This window comes from Uloborus diversus, chromosome 10 (assembly GCF_026930045.1).
Source record: "Uloborus diversus isolate 005 chromosome 10, Udiv.v.3.1, whole genome shotgun sequence".
NCBI classification, from domain to species: Eukaryota; Metazoa; Arthropoda; class Arachnida; order Araneae; family Uloboridae; genus Uloborus; species Uloborus diversus.
In genome coordinates this window covers 84,372,858-84,395,201 of record NC_072740.1, presented here as the reverse complement: position 1 = coordinate 84,395,201, position 22,344 = coordinate 84,372,858, and positions in this window count along the sequence as shown.

Sequence of the window (22,344 nt, the reverse complement as noted above, 5' to 3'; positions counted from 1 at the left end):
TCTGTTCGTATTTATTTCTGTCGTATTGCGACTGATGGTTTCAATTAATTGTTTCAAATTGCTATTTTCTGCTACGCAAACGTGAATGAGTTCCCGGTTGCATCATGAATGATTTTCATCCTGAAAGTGTGTTCCCTCCTCTTATTTCCAAGGTATTCCTTTTTCCGTATTGATTGTTTCAGTACCATATTTTTGAGTCACTAAAAAAACGTAGGACAGCTCTATGTTTATCTATAATTTAAATATAAATTAAAAAAACAGTCTGCTTTAAAATCTTTGTGATAAGTAAAAATTCTTTAAGCATTCGAGGAAATAATCAGTAGAAAACGTCCATTTTTGAAAGCAATGAAAGTACGCTTATGCGCATAATTAAAATTTTATCTTTTTTAAGCGTTATGTTTGACTTAAGAATATCAATTAGTGGCAATTCCGTTCTTGAAGTAGGGTAATTATCTTGTCATTTTGTGATACTTGATCTTGACGAATAAATTACTTATTTTCTCAACAACGATGAAAATATTTTTAAAGGTATAACATAAAATAAACAGGAATTCGTAGTTTGATCATAAATTTTCTTACGATAAAATATTTGAATTTATCACATTGCTATATTTTATTTAAATTTAATTGTTTCGACACGAATCTAATCTTCGTGTTTTTGAATTCTTGGATATTAAAAAATAAAATTCTTAGTAGTATCTAATATGGGAATTATCAGACATATTATAAATAATTTCTGTAAAAATACAGAAAAAGCAAGAATCTCTGTTAATTTTCGTACGTGTTTCTTCAAAAACTGCGGATCAAGTCTATTGGTAATTGCTTCACAAAAGACTTTTTTCCCTTAGTATAACTTCCATAAATTTTCGGAGTTTTTCTGTTAAGTTACGTAACTGTTAAGTTTACGTACAAACTGTTAAATACTCGTTCAAAAGCTAGTAAAAATACTTATTTTTCTGTTTGTTCCTCACTTGGAATTTTTAGTAAGATACTTCAACATATTTCTAAATATTTTAGTGTGAATTAACATTTAACTTAAATTGAGGCAGTGAGAAGCAAACGGATATAAGTATACTTTTGAAAGTTTCGAGCTAAACGCGTTCAAAGTTCAGATCCTAGGTAGGCTTGCATTGTTTTTTCTTTCTAAATCATGCTGTATAACAGCACCCACCAGAACTACTAGTGCCATCTCTTGCCCTAAAACAGAGGAGAGGTTTTCCTAACATTTGTACTGATTATCTCTAAGTTTTTAACTATGGCACTTACACCCCTTTGCTTCGCACTGCCTCAGTTATCTTAAATCTATTTTTCATAATTTAGTTAAAGTTGTAAGCAAAGCGAAAGTTCAGAAATAAAATCGACCATTCTTTTTTGAATATCCTTTCATCCATATGTTCACACATCCTTACATTTAAAAAATAAGATTTTTGTAACTCTAAAATGTGTACATTCTGTTTTCCAGTCAGTGCAGTGAAAGAGTAGTTTTCAGTTGTGTTTATGTATGGGTAAAACAATAGTAGACGAAATGTTTCTATATGGCATTATGATTAATACATTTTAAACAGCTTTTAAACCCTAAGAAAAACTTGATCATACCTTCCGAAAACAAACATTGCAAAAGTAGTAGGAAAACAAGCGAGCGAACTAGTAGTGTGCATCCAAATAAAATTACTCTATAACTGTGTTCCTATAAACACGAATTCATTAAAATGAAATAAATATCACAAACAAAAGATAACTGAAAAAACTATTTAATTTAATGTGAAATCATATCCATAGCTTCAATCATATTTTTTTACATCACTAGACTATATTCATAAAAGCAAAACAAATCATCACAAAGAACTTTCCGTAGTTGGTAATGTAGCTTCGTGTTGAAGATAGACTGAGATTAGCCGTTTGGCTAATGATGTTTCTTTTGCCAAAAAAAACCGGAATAGAATACGGACAAAAATTCATAAAATCCCCATTATTATAGAACAGATTTTCTTAAATAGTGTCAATTGCCCTCTCGAAACTCCAATTACAATAACGCCAATAGCCCTCTAATATCACCGTTACATTAAGCAGGTAACCACACGAATAGTGTAATAATGAAAAATTTGAAAAACAATCTTGACTTCGTGCCCCCGTTATTGAGAAATAAGGTCTTAAAGTCCCAGAACTTTAAGAAAAGTGCCAAATTAAAATAATTAGTTAAAGAATTGGCAAGAAGTTGAAATTACATGTGATATAACTGTCTGCATGTAAGAGGACATTCATCTGCTACGGCCGTATGTGTTATTTTCCCCTTTTATTTGCTACTAATTTAAAAAACAATTATGACACTTATATGGTTTTCTGGTAAGGATAACATTCCTCATAAATCCCTTCTTCAATAAAGACAACAGTTTCCTACAACAACCACCCCTCAGTAAAATCTCAATCAAAATAAAGAGAATTGTCTTTAACACATAATTATAATAATGGTATCACTCCTTCTAAAATCCACGTCAAAATAAGCACAACATTTCCAAAAATTTTAATCAGAACACGAACAACAGCACGTAAAATACCGCTCCCCAAAATAAAAGGTCACAGCTTTAGTTGAAGTACACACAAATAGGTTTATCCGCTTTTCTGTTTTAATATAGCAGAGCGACTTTGGGGATAAAAATTAGCCAATCTTGTTGGATTTAAATTTACCTTTGAACACTTTCCATTTCAGTAAAACAAAGGGGGTTTTCGTTTCACATATATATGTTTTTATAATGCGAAAATACTTGAACAATACATTTTAAGGGAATCTGTAAACAGTTGGCATAAAATGAAATTTAAAGACCAAACTTGAATTTCAGCAACGTTGCTTTAAAGCGAATACACAAGACTGTTGTCGCTGTCGTCCAAAGAATGGCATAAACAAAGTGATAAGCGTTGCTTACTTAGTGTGTGTATACAGTCAAACACGCTTATAGCGGGTCCTGATTTGACGAGTACCCAGATTTAAAGAGGAAATCCGCTATTCTTGGCTGTGGTACAATGCCTAGTCAATAGGAGCATAACTTACTTTTAACGAGCAAACTCCGAATATAGCGAGCAATAATTTTTTGAATCATAAAAGTTCTATTGACTTCCATTTTCTTAGATCATTAAATTTTTTCTAGCAAAAATTCGTTTAGCATTCCGAAGTCAACTGAAACTCGTTGGCTTTTCTAAGTCGGATCAGACGTGCAAATAATGTTGTTTTTCGAGGCGTAAATAAATACCGCGGAAGAAAAAAAAAAGAAACAATACGACTGTTCAAACCTAACTACTTCAAACCGGAACTGAAATAATCAAATAAAATAATTAGGTATGACCTTTTATAACTGTTTTCACGAATCCGTTTTTAATGAGGATTAGCGAGAAGATATCGCTATCCCTTCGCGCTAGCTATAAGCGAGTTCGACTGTACATACATAGTATATGTAGAAATGAAAACAAGCTAGTTTTATGCTTTAAGTATAATCCCGGGATTTTTGGGGAATAAGTCCGGAACTTCGGGGAACATTTTGAAGTTCGAGAGTAAACAAACTCCATGTTTTTCCACGCTGAGTCTAGGCTAAAAATATGATTATGTAAGATTTTTTCAAATGCTATCATTGCCAAATATCTTGTATGTTCTCAGTATAGAACAAGCTATTTGTAATTGAAGAGGAGCCTGTTGAACAAGTTTTTTTTTTTTTTTTTTGAAAGAAATTCCAATAGTGGGTTGATGTCCAAAAATAATTACGTAATGAACTTTTGCTGACGTGGTAAGTATTACGAATGATATGACTTACCTTAGTGCTATTATTTAAGAGTGCTAAATATAGAAATATATCATTTAAATATTAAGTAACAGATAATTAGTGTTCAGAAAAATATACAACGTTTCAAGACTTATTTCCAAACCAATAAAAATTAGTGAGTTAAGGTTAGCTATATTGCTCGCAAACAGTCTATTTGGCTTTTTTTTTTTTTTGAATAATTACGTAATTTGCATTCACAACTGTAAAAAGCAATAAAATTTTGAAATCGTGGAGAAAAAATGTACATATAAATAAAGTTTTCATTTCTTGAAATTACTTAAAAATTCTCAGGAGTTTTCAAAATTATTACTTTTTCATTAAATTTGTTTCTTTTCCTTCCTTTGCAACACTACATGCGTGTAATATAAACGGTAGTGAAAAATTTCAGGAACAAAAAAAACGTTTTCTGATTTTCGTTACACGTAAATTAAGTAGGTAAAAAGACTTACTAATGTGTATATCCCACAGGAATAACTGCCACTTTTTGAAACCTTCCAGCAGCAACAGGTGTTCAAAACAACCGGCATTTTCTGATGCGATAAAATTGTCACCCTTTCCCAAAGACAACGTAAAACCTTCTGTGCTCTTGATCCGATGCTTCTCCATCCCGCTCCTATTTTTCGATTGGCTGTCACTGTTATTGTGTCAGATTTCTCGTCGGTTATTTCATCGCATTGTCTTGGATTGCATTAGAGCGTTTTTGAAGTGGGTGTTTCTTACAATGAATTCCTTATTTGATACCTTGTCGATAGAAGTTTACTAAATATTAGTACATTGCTTTATGTACTGGGGAATACTTGATACAATACAATAAATGTGCTTGCCCACCTGAAATATATTGGTGTGTAAAAGTTGTGATGTGCGTTCTGACATACAGTCGAGCCCGCTTATTGGAATATCGGTTAAAATAATATCCCGCTTAAAATAATACATTTTCAGTGTATCAAACCAATGTAATTTGTTATTTTCGACCCGGATAACGGAATGTCTCGCCTATTAGAATAATTTTTGGGAGAAAATCGACTATTCCATTAGAGAGAGAGAGAGTCAGGTTCGACTATATCTACTGAAAACGTTTTTCGCAGCAAGACCTAAAGTTGTTTTAAGTATCATTAACCATATTAATAAAATTAGCATAATTATTTATGACAAAGAAATCATATAATTAAATTCCCATTCTCTTTGACCTTTGTGGGCTATGAGAAAGCGATTGACTCTGTTTTATCGTTAAGGTTAATGTTTGCACTGAGGACTTCCAACATTGATTCAGTTTATATTCACCTTATTGGAAGCATCCCAATGGTCATGTGTTTAAATTTGCTCTGCCTTTCTTGCTGCACAAGATTGTTTCGGAAAATTGATAAACATGCATTTATGGTCGTAACTTTATTAAAGCATCAATTAGTTATATATTTAAGAGACTTAATATTGATTAGCATATGTTATACGTGACGGATAGCATAGTGACTAATGACTAGGAATGATTCGGAACTCCCCCCCCCCTCCATTCCCCACACAATATGCACAAAATAAAAACACTAACTCAGCGTACGAAAATGTTATGTAAAAGATAAGTCAATGTGACCTCTACGCTATGTATATTTGAATTGTTTTTTTATGTAATTTATGTTATTTCGATAAAATTTCCAAATAAAACAGGGGGTAATTTTATTCTATGTTCAGATTTGAGAAACTGCATGTTCACGCTCTACTTCACGACCTCGAAAAACAGCTTCAGCTTATACAGTACTACACAAAAAAGCAACTATTCTGGTGATCCGCTATCACTAGTTTAGATTTACGCGTGTTTAAGTCTAGACACAGATTTAAAGAGGGACATTAGACTCAAGTATATCTTTGAAATGAATGATGCATTGGTCTCTACGAACCTATAAAATCATCCCACAACTTTCAAAGAAAGAATTATGCGTCGGTGCAAGAAATTGAGTACATTTCTTCATCTAGCTTTGTCAGCATTCGAGATATGTCTTTAATTCTTTCTGAGATAAAATATGATTTTCATCTGTATTGAGTAGTCTATTTCGTGTATTACTCCAACTTAACACAAGATGTTTTAAAAACTAAAAACGTGCTGTTTTACTGAAATAAGCTACAAGCACTTCAGAAAGCTTATAAATATTCACGTCAGTAAATGATGTGAAATTAAACGAAATGAGACTCGCATTATCTTGGCATTTAGTGAAATAAAACACTAAATGTAAGTTTTTTTTTTTTTTTTCAGGAAATAAATTCTGTAAATATTTTTGCCAATCGTGTTTACAGAAAAGAGCAAATTGCATATCTATTTTATTACATTATGTAAACGCGGCTGAAAAGATGAAAAAGACAACATCTAAGACAGAGTTACAAAGACAACATTTTTAATTCATATCGGCGAAGGTTCATTTTTTACTGTCGGATGAAAAACACAGAAAATTTCTGAAACGATCTACAATTTCGAAAAGCCACCAAACTTGGCGACATTATTCTGTACCACATATTTCTAGAAATTGTGAAACGATGTCAATTTACATAAATTTTCATACACTGCACTATTTTTTTTCCTATTATGAATGAAATACTTATTTCTTCGCAGACTAAATTTTCACTTAATCTTGCATTTTTTTTTTTTTTTTTTTGGGCTATGTCGATGTTCGTCAGAAAATTAGTACATTTTATTAGTGTTTTTATTCTTTATTTTTGTTTTGCTCAATGTACTATTTTTTCCAGTAATTTAAAGCGTTTTCTGCATATTTTGGCTGAATTAAAGGAAAACAAAAACCCAAAGCTACAGTCAAATTATTATCTATTTCATATAATTCATTTCTTGCACACTTTTTGGGACTCTTTATGTAAAACAACAAACTAGTTATCCTTACCTTATTAACGTTAAGAACTTACTATACAAAATAGTAAAGCATCAAACATTTTTGCGATGACGACGTAAGTCACTCTTAAAGTCAGCTTTCTAATAGTTTTTCTAAATTAAATAATTTAAGCGCAAAGACAAGAAAATAAACACACTTCAGTCGCACATTCAATAAAACTAGCCTACTTCGATGTCTTTGAAATACTATTGTTTTACGCAATCGAAGAAATATTTAGGTATGACGAAGAAGTTGTCACACGTTCTTACGCTAAAATACTTCCTATGACTGAGTTTATGAATAATTAAACTGCCCTTTCTTTTAAGCTCTAAGTATACTGATTGTTTTTCAGTCCCACAATAGTGACAGTTTCATTTAAATATTCATTACTTTCGCCAGTTTGATTAACAAACATTTTTGCAATAGTGCCTTAAGTAATTCTTAAAATCCGCTTCCTATAGTTTTCCTAAATTAAATAAATTTTAAGCTCAAAGAGACAAGCAAATTAACAAACATTTCAGTTGCACATTCAATAACACTAGTCTATTTCAATGCCTTTGAAATACTATGCTTTACGCAATCCAAAGAATATTTATGTTTGACTAAGGAGCTGTCACACGTTCTTACGCTGAAGTACTTCCTATGACTGAGTTTGTGAACAATGAAACTGCACTTAAGCTTAAGTTCTATGTATATTGACTGTTTTCCATTCCCAAAATAGTGACAGTTTCATTTAACTATTCTTTACTTTCGTCAGTTTGATCAACAAACATTTTTACAATGATACCGTAAGTCATTTTTAAAATCATCCTTCTACAATTTTTCTTAATTAAATAAAAGTTTAAACCTGAAGACAATCAAATTAACAAACCTTTCAGTCGCATATTCAGCAAAACTAGTCTATTTCAATGGCTTTGAAATACTATGTTTTACGCAATCTAAAGAACATTTATGTATGACGAAGAAGCTGTCAAAAGTTCTTACGTTAAAATACTTCCTATGACTGAATTTGTGAATAATTAAACTGCCCTTTCTTTTAAGCTCTAAGTATATTGACTGTTCTCCAATCCCACAATAGTGACAGTTCCATTTAAATATTCATTACTTTCGTCAGTTTGATTTCATGCTAATGGAAAATTAATTCAATGAGATACAGAATTTTTAGTAGTTGAATGCTTAATTTCATTTCAACGCCTTTATATTAAATACCCTTACTTTCATTAATATTTTCAAGGTATCCTAGGGCATTATTTGCTATGAGAGCGAATTAATTACTCGTAAAATACCACTAATATTATAATTACTTGCTATTTACTTAAGAAATATGTCGCGATTTTGATGAGATTTAAATATTTATGATAGATCCATTAGTGTTTTATTATTTGAAGAAATCAAAAATTAAAAACATATGAATGTGAATTCTAAATGTTGCATTGTGCAACTGCAGTATCTGAGCAATGTAATGTTTGCTGACGTTTCTCTGAAGCGAGATTAAAAGTTATATCAGGCAGGTTCATTTTTGAAATTTTAAACGTAGTTATGATATTCATAAACAAATATCAATCAGGTACCTTCTTATCTTTAAGGAGGTCAGTTAAGTACCAGTAAAATTTTATTATTTCTCGTAAAATTAAAAGTTATATTTAATTTCTATAGAGCTCAGCACAAAATTTATATAAACTCAGTAAAACTATGTTACAAAAAATTCAATGAAGTCATAATGTGATGTATCAGAGTGAGTATAAGCTGATGTGCTTTTCTCTCAAATGCACTTAGAGTTGATTTAATCGAGTTTTATTTTAGAAATTTATTGGTTTAGATTAGATAGATAGCCTCTGAATTTGAAGACCATAGTAACGACATAAAATAACTCATTTGAGGGAGTAAGAACCAAAGAGACTTAATTAGACGTTTTAAGGTTTTGAATAAAACGCGTTTAAACTTCATATCCTAGAAAGACTTTACTAAACTTGTTTTTTTTTTTTTCTAAATCATGCAGTATACTCCTCAGTTTCGGCGTCACCAGTAGTAGACACTAAGGCATCTTTCCACGTGGGGTGGTAAGTTAAATCAACTTTTCGAAAAAGTTGCCTGTTAACTAGTTGACTAGCGTATTTCGTTGCTTTCACACAAGGCAACTTAATTGAATCAATTTTTCTTCTAATAATCCGAATGTATTCGAGCAGCTGCTGAATCTGTCCACAGCGCTGTGAAAACGAAATCGAGTTGACTCATCTTGATTACTCCTGTGTGGAGAGAAAGTTTGAGCATGAAGGTTTAACCATGAGTTGAATCAACTAAAAAGTTGACTGAACTCGATGGGATGAGAATGGTTGCGGCACTTGCGTCTGGGCAAGTTGACTGTCGTGCGAAGGATACCGGTTTACTTTTTACCAAGTTACACTGCCTGATAGCTGCTCGTTCGAAAGTTGATTCAACTAATTTGCCACGAGTGTAGGAGACCTAAACAACGCATACAAAAAATGCAAATAAAATGCGCCAACACTGCACGATTTTACTGAAAAAACAGTATTTTTTCGAGAGATTTTTATTCATAGCTTGTTTACGGGCAATTCGAGCATTTTATTAAAAAAATGAAATTAACAAGCAAGCGCATCAGAAAGTGCAACTTTTAAAAAATATTTTATGTTTATTATACATGAAATAAAACTATTAAACAAGCCACTTAATTCCTTATATATTGTGTTTATTCATGTAAAAAAATCAGGTTCCACCCAATTATTCTGTCTTCTGATATAGCAATATTATTTTTAGTGTCGCTCCTCCAGTACACGCTGATTTTCTCAAAAATACAAATAGTCAAGCCCGCAACACGTTCAAATCATAATTTTTAAAATACAAAAACACTTTAGGAAGTTTATACCGCATATTAAGATACTTAATGGTTCCATACATTCAAATATATCAATGATAAAGACAAAAGTTTAAAACTCCAGGAAAGAAGTGCACATATATGCATAAAAATGTCTCATTTGCAAAATTGGATTGAGAAACTTACATCTCTCTGTTTTTCACTGCGTCATTTCTGAAAATAATTGCCTCCAATCAGTGTCTTTGCATTGCACTAACACTGAAATATTTTCATTTTTATTTTTCTCTTTCATTTGTATGTACTCAATGTATGCGATTTACCTCCCCAAGTGCTTAAATTTTCTGTAAACTATCTCACAGCTTATGTTAATCCCTTTCTTGGACGAATAACTGTTTCATTTTCATTTCATAAGTAACAATTCTTATACATTGATCAATTGTTTTTGGAAAAGAAACGAAATATTTTTTTCATTCTTATTTTTTAAAACCATGACGTATAAAGGAGGTACTGCTTTCAAACATATTTTTAACATGCTATTTAAAACCTTTATTGTTTTGTTCATCAAATACAACCATATTTTGTAAATGATCAACTTACTGCAGCAGTCAACTAATTTTTAACTTTTTAATAAATTGAAATTAGCTGTGATTTGAAAACAAAATAAATTCTAAAGCATCAAAATAGAAAACATGTATTTTTTCAATCAAGAATATGTAGATTCTAATAGAATACGGAAATATAATGCTTTTAGTAAATAATTTAGAAATCCGTGATTGATTAACTAATTCCTGATTAGCCTAAAGCTTATTTAATTACGAAAGCATAATTGGTTCTTTCTTTCCAATTAATAAAGTGTACCTTTTCGTCAGAATTTATTATATGACACAAACGATAGAAATGTAACGATATGTTTTATGCTAGGTGAAGTTGTTTTTCCGCTGCGCAAGAATAACCGCGTAGGATGTCCAACTTTTCCATAGCACTATTTAGAAATTAAGCGCCCTTTGGGTAAAGCATTTACATTACTTAACGCATCATTATAATAAGGCAGGCTGTTTGCTATTTCAAAAACGTGTTGTGTTGATGTTATTCACATATGAGGCAGTAAGAAGCAAAGGGATGTAAGTGGACATTTTCAAGTTTTGAATAAAACGCGTATAAAGATTACGTCCTAGGTAGGTTTTTATTGATTTTTTATATAATTCATGCTGTACAGCAGCACCTACCACGGCTACTAGTACTATCTCTTGTCCCAAGACAGAAGAGGGGTTCACCTCCCATCTGTACTGGTTATCTCCACATTGTTAATTTTGCCACTTGCATCCCTTTACTTCTCACTATCTCATATATACTTATGGGACTGAAGTGTTATTTTTTACTAACATCTATTTAAAGCCAGAGATCGTAACTTAAATAGCAACACGTCCGCCATCTTGGGGCTAAACGATAATTTATTCCTATGTCAGCTATGGTGAAACAGCGTGTTTTGTTTCATGACTGTAGTGCTTCTTGATTGTGGTATAATATCGAGTTAATACGAATCCGCAGAAGTGCTTCTTGATTGTGGATTAACATAGAGTTAATAAGAAATCGCAATCAAGAAGCAAAACATGCTACTTCACCATAGCTGACATAGGAAGAAAGTATCGTTTAGCCTTAAGATGGCGGATGTGTCACTACTTTATTCAACGATTCAGGGCTTTACATCTACAATATGACACAAGCGACGGAAGCCTAATATATTTCAAACTATGCGAAGTTGGATTTCTGTTGAGCAGAAATAATTCAAAGTCTACTTTTTCTTTTGCTTTATTTTAAAACTTAACTTCCTTTTACTGAAGTATTTTACATACCTTAACACATCATTACAGGACTTTAAACTTATTTCTACTTCAAAAACAAGTTATTTTGATGCTATTCGCATATGTACTTCTCGAACTGTTGCTCAATCGCTAAACATTTAAGAAGAAACTCGAATTCAAAATATCATCATGTGATTTCTTGAAATACTTGTCACGAATTCGAAAGTATTTTTAGCACGTGCCTGAAATTCTGTACTTTATTACTTGTATGAACGCGTACTTCTACAATTTTTTTCCCAAAAATAATTACTAATGTAAACTTTCTTTACAAGTTTCGGAAAACGGTATGTCTTTTGAATTCAAATTAGATAGAGCAAAAAGGAATTTTTGTCACCATTACAATATACTATATTTTAATGTGTATGAAAAGAAAAGTCTAATAAAAGCTGACTTTTGGTAGAGATTCTTAATATAAACCACTTTTCAGTCAGCGATATTGCATTTTTTTATTGCAGGGAGGGCATTCGTTTAGAGGGATGCATGAAAAAATGCTTAAAATATTTTAATGTGAAAATATTAATAACAAACTTAAGTGCAGCACAAACCATCAAAATTATTACAGAATCTGTTGATGGTTTGTGTATAAATGCTGTATCAGTGTCGTTGCTTCTTCTTTTTTTTCTTTTTTTCGGTCAAAGATTATAAAATATATTGTGTTTAAAAATGATGCTAATATGTCAACTTTACTCTAAACGGCTGCTGCTCTTGCTTGAGAGAGAGAGTTTCAACCATTTTCCAATTAGCAATCGCTGGCAGAGTTCTACCTGTCGATTGAATCTTATGAAAAATGCATTTTGAATCTTTAAAGAAACAATTATGGTATTTTTATAAATTGTAAAATTGGATATGGAATTGTAGTTTGGATCCAACGCTTAGTTTAGCAATAAGATTTATTTCTAAGTAAGTAGGGTAAGGTCACCAGTAATAGACAAGAGTTCGGTAATAGAAACTCATAAGTTTAGATTTAAGTAATAAGCTTTTTAAGCAGATGAAACTGATGTCGCTGAGGCCCATGAATGTGGTGCAACTATCTAGTATTAGAGTGAACTTTATGTGCCAGTTGGTATTTAACAAGGCAGTGGCGGAAGGTTATGAACAACTACCAATTACTCATTTTGTCTATTACTCATCCTTTCCTCGTCCTCTCTGTGACTGGGTATCATCAGGTTTTTTGGTGTCTGTTACTGGAGGTTCGACTTTTCTTCAAAATTGAACAAATAGAAATATAAATTAACTAATTCAGAGGATCCAGAACAGCCTTACGTTAGATGAGATGTAGTTGTGTGAGAGAAAAGTAGATTAAAAAAGCTTAATACATTAAAAGGCCCAGAGAATTGATTTAACCTATGAACGAGGTCTTAAGCATGTCTGTGACTGGTGCCGATAAAGTAAATAATATTTTAAGATTAGAGGTTTTAAGACATATTACTCTCCACTCACAATCAAGTCCAAATTCATTCGGGACGAACTTTGTTATTTATGTAAAGTTAGTCCAAAAACACTGAATTGGACACAAGCTATGGATCAAAGTACTTGCACGTCGCAATTCTAGTAATTATCGAATCATTACTAAGTGGGCGGACTGGTGGGGTATGGCAGTTAATGTAGGGAAATGTCAAGTGCTACACCTAGGTCATGGAAATTAGCGTACGAGTTATCGTTTACAGGGTTCAAACATTAGTCAGGCAGAAAATGTTATTGATCTGGGTATCTTAATAAATAAGGACTTCACGTTTAGTCAACAGTGCAGCATTGCAAGTAACAAAGCCAACAGAATGCTTGGGTTTATCAATACATCTATTTCAAACAAATCTAACAAGGTTCTTCTGTCTTTATATAGGAGTTTAGTAAGACCCCATTTGGAGTATGCTGTGCAGTTTTGGTCGCCTTATCTGACAAAGATATTTGTGTATTGGAAAGGGTTCAAAGAAGGATAACTAGACTAGTAAGGGGACTTTCGGATTTAGATTATGATAGCAGACTTAATAGGCTTAATATGTATAGCCTGAAGCAAATGAGGATCAGAGGGGACGTGACTCAGTAGTTTAAATTTATCAAAATGAATGATGTTAATGGATTAAATTTTTGCACCGAAAGCAGGACGAGGGGTCATTGTTTAAAGCTATTCAAATCTCAGGCTAACCTGGAAATAAGAAAAAGCTACTACTTTAGTAGCGTTGTGGGCACTTGGAACAGTTTACTGGAAGAGGTGCTAATGAGCAAGTAGGTGGATACCTTAAAGAGGGCCATTGATTTTCATTGGGGACTAATAAATTGACTTGGACCAGCCTAGCTGGGCCAAGAGCCTGTTGCTGGTCGTCACATCTGTATTTGTATTTGTAAATATTAACAGCTAAAAGTGACTCTTTAAAACTATCATTTTGTATATATTTTAAATTAAAAACTTGAATTTTTAGTTAAAGTGAAAAATACATTCTTTTTAACATTGATATGACCTTAACTGATTAAGCCTCGTCTCTGATCAACCTACGCGCCCAAAGTTTACTTGAAGTCAGTGCTTGAATTATCCATTTAAATCTATATCGTGAATTGTCTCTTCTTTGGATTAAATTTCAATACGTGCCCTGAATTATTCCTTAAATAGTAGGTGCAGTACTAAATTATTTAAAATTTAGTTACACTTTTAATATTTTATTCAGACATTACCGGAACAAAATAATGATGCATAAATTTTAAATAACTTAAATATCTAGCATAAAGTTTAAAGTTTACGTTTCATATTATTTGATCACTGGTTGCAGAGAAATCAAAACAAATTCAAAAACTAGTTTTCTCGTACATGCCATTGTTTACTTCAATTCAGATTCAGTTATATTTATCAGGAATATTTTGAGGTACTTTACTAAAAGAATAACTAAGTATTTTAAGACTCATGCTTTTAAATTTATTTACATCGGAAAGGTTTAATACATCTTCATTTCGGTATCTGAATTTCTCTTAATTTGTTTAATTGTCTGACAGCAGTGAAAATCTCAACAACTCGCATTACAAACTTTCATTTCTAAGTAAGGCATTTCATATTCTAGGAATTTCATGAATATTTATACGGTGTTCGTTTCATGTTAGTCTTTAACTCCCTTTTCAAATATTCACGGACGTGATAAACTTATCGAGCGGAATTAAGACGCGTGGCATTGAACATTAGCTACTGATTAGTAAAATAATTTAAATTTCAAGCATAATTATAACATAACACTTTAGTTTATAACTAGTATTAATTACGTTGAATCTTAATAAGGCTGCAGCTTTATTTTGGTAATGAGTAAAAAACACTAATGCTTGTTTGGAATAGTCCAAACATTTTATTAGATAAAAATGGCAAGAAAAACAATTTTTTTCTCCTTTTCTCTAGCAGCTGAGCAAAATCAATCACGAAATTTTCAACAAACAACATTGATTCTGCAACTTCCGCGTGTGCACTCTAGTGTTGAAGGAGTGTGTGTGTATATATATATATATATATATATATATATATATATATATATATATATATATATATATATATATATATATATATATACATATATATATATATATATATATATGGGAAAGGGGGCACATGTGAACAGTTCCCATACCCTCTGTGTAAAATTAATAATAATGTAGCATACTACTAGTGTAGGGTATTGTTAATGCAGGGTACTTATTACTTTTATAAAAATTCTTTTTTTTTTTTTTTTTCATTTTATTTGTAACTTAATATTTGGTCAAGAGTTAAGTATAATAAAATACTTACATTCAGTACAAAGACAAAATATTTTCGTTTTATAAAAATGTAAGTTTAAAAATATTTTAAAATTCATTCTTATATTCTGTATGAAGCTGAAACGTAATATAAAGCCAATATTTTTTACACAATAAAATATTCTTTAGGTTATATAGTCTTAGATTTTATCTTGTCTACCCAGTGATCAGAACATGCTCCAAAGCTTTAAAATTTTACAGTGACACAGTTATGCAGTTCGGAAAAAATATTTTCATAATGACACATTTTCTGTATAATAATCTGACACAATATTGGTTACAAACCCATCAACGTAATTGGTATGTAGTACATATATGTTTTATATTAAAGTGTTTTTCTTTAAAATCTAATGCTCTTTCTGCATTTTTCAATCGTTTTCATATGTAATGCAGGCATGTTCACAAGTCCCCTCCCCCTATAGGGGCACGTGTGAACAATTGAAGACATTTTTTTATAAAACACCATAAAGTAAAGAAATAGTATTTTAAAAAATCAGAGAAAAGTCCATAACACAGGGAAATTATTATTCAATCATAGGGACATCTTCACTTTGTGAAGAATTCTTCCGCGGCACCCTAGTCTATTTCTATTGTATACATATCAAAATTCCTTCCGTGGTTTTTTAGTCTTATTGAAACAAATATATTATTAATATAAAAACAATTCTTAATTTATACTGGAAAATGATACTGTACAAGTTTTGTTTCTGAAATTTCCGATACATGAACATTTCATATTGCTGCTAATATCAACTCTACTTAATCAATGATTAGATTATTTCTCCAATGATGTCAACGTTGTTGCTGTAATGGTAATATGGTTCTTCAAAAAGTCCTCCAAACCCTGGAGGGAATTACCACAAAACCCGGACATATCGCAGCACCATAGATATCCTTAAGTAGTTAAATGTAAACGCTATAAAAAATAAATAAAACTTTTCCCTGCATGCTCGTGGATAAAGGTGTTAATTTTGGGGTACTGCCGTGCTGTATAAGTTCAAACTGAGAAATAGCCGTTTAAGTTGTGTGCGTCCATGTATGATACAGATGCAACTTTTTCAGATTAAAAAAAATATATATTTCCCATTCACAAATGGCCGTAAAACAATGTATTTAGGTTTATCATATAACAAAGAATCACTTTACCGTAACTCAATTTTGATAAAAAGTACAGATATACGCTTTTTGTGCGTAGCACGGCAGCGTAAAGGGTATGAATGAGAAATACGTAAAAAATAAAGAACATTTAAGAAAAGTCATAGATATTTGGAACCCTTCGTGAAAAAGCGTAACTATATAAGAAATAGGAAGGGTAACCCATTTTAAAACAATGCTATTTTTTCGTTGCTAAACTCAGACTGCTAAGCAGAGGTAAACATCACCCCTTAAATGCTCCAGGGGTTCCAAAAACAGTGAAAGTATCTTTTTACAGCATTTACAAATTTTTCAATTTGAATAGCTCAATACTGTTTTCTGTTTGTCCTCCTGATAATTATGCTCCTTACCAGTACGCATTCTCTCATGTTTTATGCATTTGAAACACTAAGCTTTTACTGATTTTAATTTTTCAAAATATGGCTTTGAAGATCAGTTACGGATGAAAAACTTACTGCAGAAAAACTGATCTAAAATTTCAGTATTAAAGCTGCATGTCTTGTCAAACTAGTTTCCACTGGTACATTTAATATTAATACAACGTTCTGAATGTTTTATTACTTTTTTACAAATTACGACAGTCGATTTTTATAATAGTTTTTCCAAATATGGTCTTTAGTGATAAAAGTTAAACATATATATTTGATGTTATGATATTTCCTCGCTCTTTTTAACCACATTTGTCCTAATATTATAATATTTGCCTTTATGCATATATTAAAGTCACAAATTATTTTAATATACGCATATACTTTACAATCAGATTCAATACCAGTGCAGGGAATGGCTGTGCTCTTTTATCCTATGATGACTTACCAGTTTTTTACATTACTTATTTTTTTACATCTACTCAATAAATGAAAATAAAATTTACCTGAGTGTTAAATACTTCGGATATGCATTTGCATCTAAAAGAACAAAGAGTCAATTTAAAATCTAAGTGGAAAATGAGGGGAAGGATCCCCCGTCCCGCGTAAAACCTCGGGTATTTTACAGGGTGACAAGAAATAACTTAGACACACATAATACACCATAACTTTAATGCAAATGAAAATATTACGACAAAACTTCAAAATAAATATGAATATATTATTTCGTATGATATATTTATAAGTTTTCAAAGTGGCAACCTTTAGGATTAATACAGAGCTTTAAACATGTCACAAAATTTTCGATTATGGGCCGAACTCACTTACTGATATTTTATCCCATCCCTTGCAAAAGGATTTCTTTAGGGATGCCAAAATTTTAGGAAGTTTAGCACACAGCTTTGTATCCAGGACCTTCTTGCACTGTTTAACTGCGTCAATTACCCCAATCTAATGATTTGGTCTCAAAAGTTATTTGGAAACAAAAGAATGATCTTCCAACAGGATTCCACACCTGCAAGCAGAGCCAAAGGCACTCAAGATTGGTGCAAGACCCATTTTCCGGACTTCATTGAAGCTCAAGAACGGCCACCGTATTAACCAGATTTGAACCCAATTGATTATTCTGTTTAATCCAACGCGGAGACAAGGGTGTGTGCTAAACCTCATAAAACTTTGGCATCCCAAAAGAAATCCTTATGCAAGGCATAGGATAAAATATTAGTAAGTGAGTTGCGGCCCAGAGCCCAGAATTTTGTAACACGTATTCAAAGATCTGTATTAATCGTAAAGGTAGCCACTTTGAAAACTTATAAATATATCAGACAAAATAATATATTCATATTTATTTTGAAGTTTGGTCGTAATATTTTCATTTGCATTAAAATTATGGTGTTTTATGTGTGTCTAAGTTATTTATTGTCACCCTGTAAGTATTTCATTGAAGTTAATGGAGCGTGACTCAAAATCCGATCTCCTCTAATTTTGTTAAAATGCTTTACTTGTTTTATTTTCTAAACATTTTATAACGTTAGGTTGATAGTTCTTGAATCCCGCCGAAAAGTTTGTTTTTGAAGTTACAAAATCAATATAAATTTGAATATTCGCATTAGGAGGAATTTAACCCTCCAATAGGCAAAAACAAATTCTTAGAACAAACCATTTGCAGTCATGAAAAGAGTCACTACTTAGTATTTTTATTAGAAATTAACACCAATTTTAACTTATTTATAAAATTTGGCTCCGAAACATTTCTTCGAGACAATAAGCTTTTTTCAGAAAACTATTTACAGCTGTCTTACTATAATGGTTTTGAATATCTAATTGGTGTTCCCGGTATAGCAGCATTAGTATTTTAACGAAACAAATGAGAAAAGTCGGAACTAATTTAAAAACGGACGAAAAACAATCACCTCAAAACTTTAAAAGTATTCTTTAGGAGAATGCGGAAATTGACTTTTGGGATATTTATAATTGCATTCTCTAAGAAAAATCCTGCTACATGTGGGCTTTCTAAAGTTTCTTTGAAGCTAAGCTTTCTAAAAATACTTTACTTTTGCCTCCAAGATAAGTTTAGAACTTTAATGCAAGCATGAACATTAGTTTATATTTAGATATGTTATCCCTGAGTCGATATATCCGGATCATTTTGAAGTGTGATGTACTCAGATAATTAGAAAATCAATGACTGCTTTCTAATTAGTGTAATTGGCTTATTTTAAGGAAACCATTCAAGTTTTGGCTAGTTAGAAAATTTGCACAACTTGTTTGAAGTGTTTCACTCAGTGAACTAGAAAATCATTGATTCGCTTTTAGCTGACATGATACCTTTCAGTTTTACTGAAATGAAGCCGTACACCCTCACACTAATTAGAAAATTCTCAATCTTTTCACAAAGAACCAGGTTTTGTGAGGGTAATTCAGGCTCACACGCACGGCTGGAGTAAACACCCATGGCACTATTTTTCATATCTGAGCTAACAGAATGCAATGGTGTGCATTTCTGCAGAGACGGTGACTAGAATTTATTAATAAGCAGTTTTCTACCAGTTTCTGCCACTAATTACGATTTTAAAGGAGGTCTAAAGAAAAGGGGAAGTTTTCGTATGAGATTTAAGTTTTTAAACATTTTCAATATAAATAATGACCGTTCCAATATTCTGTTCAAACAATAAGAGAACATCACAAGAAAAGCGGTTGCTGTTGGGGGGGGGGGGTGATAGCGGTCATATTACCTTGATGTTTGAACATTAGGTAGTGGGGCGATTAACATTGATTAAACTGATATATGTCCCATCTAATTACATGTGACTCCACAGGGTGACATGCCTCGCATTAAATTTATATTGTATTGAGTTGAAATGCACTTAAGATTCCACTTTACTTTCCGTGCTTTGAAAGAAAACTGTAAAGTGGCCATTGTGAAGGTTTGTGGACTGCGTTCGGTGACCTTTTTTTTCCTAAATAAGAAAATTTGAATAAAAATAGTCCTCGATCATACAAAGCACGATCTTTGACCGGTCAATGATCAAGCCTTTCAAAGCACACTACAGGTATAAAAAGCAAAAGCTGAGTGAAAAATAATACACGTTAGTGCAATGGTTCCCAAAGTAGGAGTCCAAAAAATACCCTAACTGACAGCTTGAACTGAGCAGTTGAAACTGGATGCACATTGTCGAAAAGCTGAATCCTTCAGTTTTTTCAATGGACTCTAAAATGCTGAACGATTCATTAGCTTTCGGTTTACTTTTTGAAGTTTTGCAAACCTTTTATGGAATACACATGTACGTTAGTGCAAGGGTTCCCATAGTAGGTGTACAAAAAATACCCTAACTGAAAGCTTGAACTGAGCAGTTAAAACGGGATGCATATTGTCGTAAAACTCACTCCTTCAGTTTTTACAATGGACTTGAAACTGCTGAACGCTTTATTAGCTTTCGGTCCACTTTTTTAAATTTTGCAAAAAAAAACAAATAAATAAATAAATAAGAATCGGAAAAGTGTGAATACAAGAAAAGGTTTTGAAGGTGGAGTAAATATCCATACAGATACCTTCAAAAGAAATTAAGGGAAAACCATCAGATTCTCGCCTGGGATTATTATTAGAGTTTAGCTTATAATTTAAGTAACTTCTTTACCAATTTGGCAAGCATACCTTTTCGTCCAACCATAATAGTCATAAACTCGTCACTTGTCGCAAACAAAAATCGTATAAGTACATTGTAGTAAAATCTTCAATTACTGGGGTTTATGGAAATCAACAACGATTTAACTCACAAAATTTGCAGATTTCTGCCTACGCGTGTTTCAAAGCTTTAGGGAACCCAATTTTCAATGCAAAATATTGAGCTTTTGCATGTACAGACATCCTGTAAAAGCAACGAGATTGAAAATGTATCTGACCGGGTGTAGGGTCATACATTGAGTAACGGAACGTGCCACAACGTCACAGTAAAAGGCGTATTAGTAGAGTTTTCTCGATAAACGGGTGTTCTATGCAGGCGTTCCAAAGTAAAATGCATTTTGATGTTAACTGATTTTAGAAAAAAAAATCTAGCAGCAGAAACAAGTTTAGATGCAGATCTCGTGTTTTATGCTTAGTTATGAGTTGAAAAGAAATTTTAGTTGTAGTATTTTTAGAGGTGCAAATAAGCAGTAACAAAGGCAATTACAGGAAAAGCAATTGATGGAAATAGTTTGAAATCTTGAACTATCAGTCTAAAATGCTTTCCAAAAGTTTTTTCAAGATTTTTTTCAAAATTTATGTCGTTACTTAGTTCTAATACCTTTCAAAACAAGGTACTGAAAAATGTTTTTATTTTTAACACTCTAAACATGTGCATTTAAAAACACTGATGAGCGATTAAGTACAAAAATATATTTTTAAAACTAATTTTGCTTCCATATATAAATCTAAAATAGTGCAGAACGAGAAAAAATATCCTTCAACAATTCATATATTATTCCAATATCTGTAAGGCAAGAAATCTGCGGGTGAAAAAGCACCAAAAGTGGTTTAGGCTGAAATTTACAATATACTTTCATAAAGTTTCTTAGGTTACAAAACAGTTGTATGAAATTCAACATGCGAAAGCCTGAAGCATTGTAAGATTTCTTAATAGAAGCTAGCAAATTCAACTTAGTTTCACTTGCATTGGTTTGTGTAATTATTACTCACAATCTTAAAAACTTGCATGTTAGTTAAAGTTTTGCTGAGGAATTACCGATAATTCAACTTAAAAACTTGATTTTAAAAATTGCGGAAATGTTTTGGCAAATATAAAACACAATTATTCTATTTTCATAAACTTCCATTAGAAATGTATAATTCCTCCCTTTGATTTCCTCTATTCACTATAATTGATTTCATTTAACTCCAAATAGGTAATTAAATAAGAAAAATGGATATTCTTCTATGGTTCCACAGCTACATTAGTTAAATCACCATTAGAACAATTAAACAAATAATCAAAAGAAACTAAGTACACATATGAAGCAAATGCTCATAAGGCATTGCCATGCAAAAAAGGTCAAATTTCTGCTATAATTTGAATGCAACGTAAAATAATCTGCAGATTCTAAATCATTTATGTTCTAAGGCAATATTCCTGCTGTTACAACTGAAGAAGAATGCAAGACGTATTTTCCGTCATGAAAACGTAGCGGCACAAATAAGTATTCAATAATGTGGAATAAATAAGGCTTAAGGCGCCAGACACAACGATCAGACAAACAATGCAGGCAATTTCGTTTCTTCTATCTGAGAATAAAGTCTTTTTAACATTTTCTTGTGATGATATTAGCGGGTTGACTGAGTGTTTCCGAATGAGGAGAGATTTTACTTCTTATGTGTTTACAGCTTATTGTTTTTTAATCCCTTCTGTCGGAATTATGAAATACTTGACCAAAAATGTTTATATTTGATACATAGTGTAGTGTTGTAAATTGTATCTTATAGACAAATTTTCAAGTTTGTTGGAAGAAAATTAAGAGTTATGGCACTTCCAATATTCCGGACTTATATTTTTGAAATTAATATTTCTTATAAAAAACGATAAAATACCAAACAAACTTCAATATAAAATGTACTTCAAACAATTATGAAACATAATATAAGAGTTCGAAACGATTAATTAAAGATTATATATTTTTTAAAAAATCAGGGAAATATCTTCGCTTTTCAGA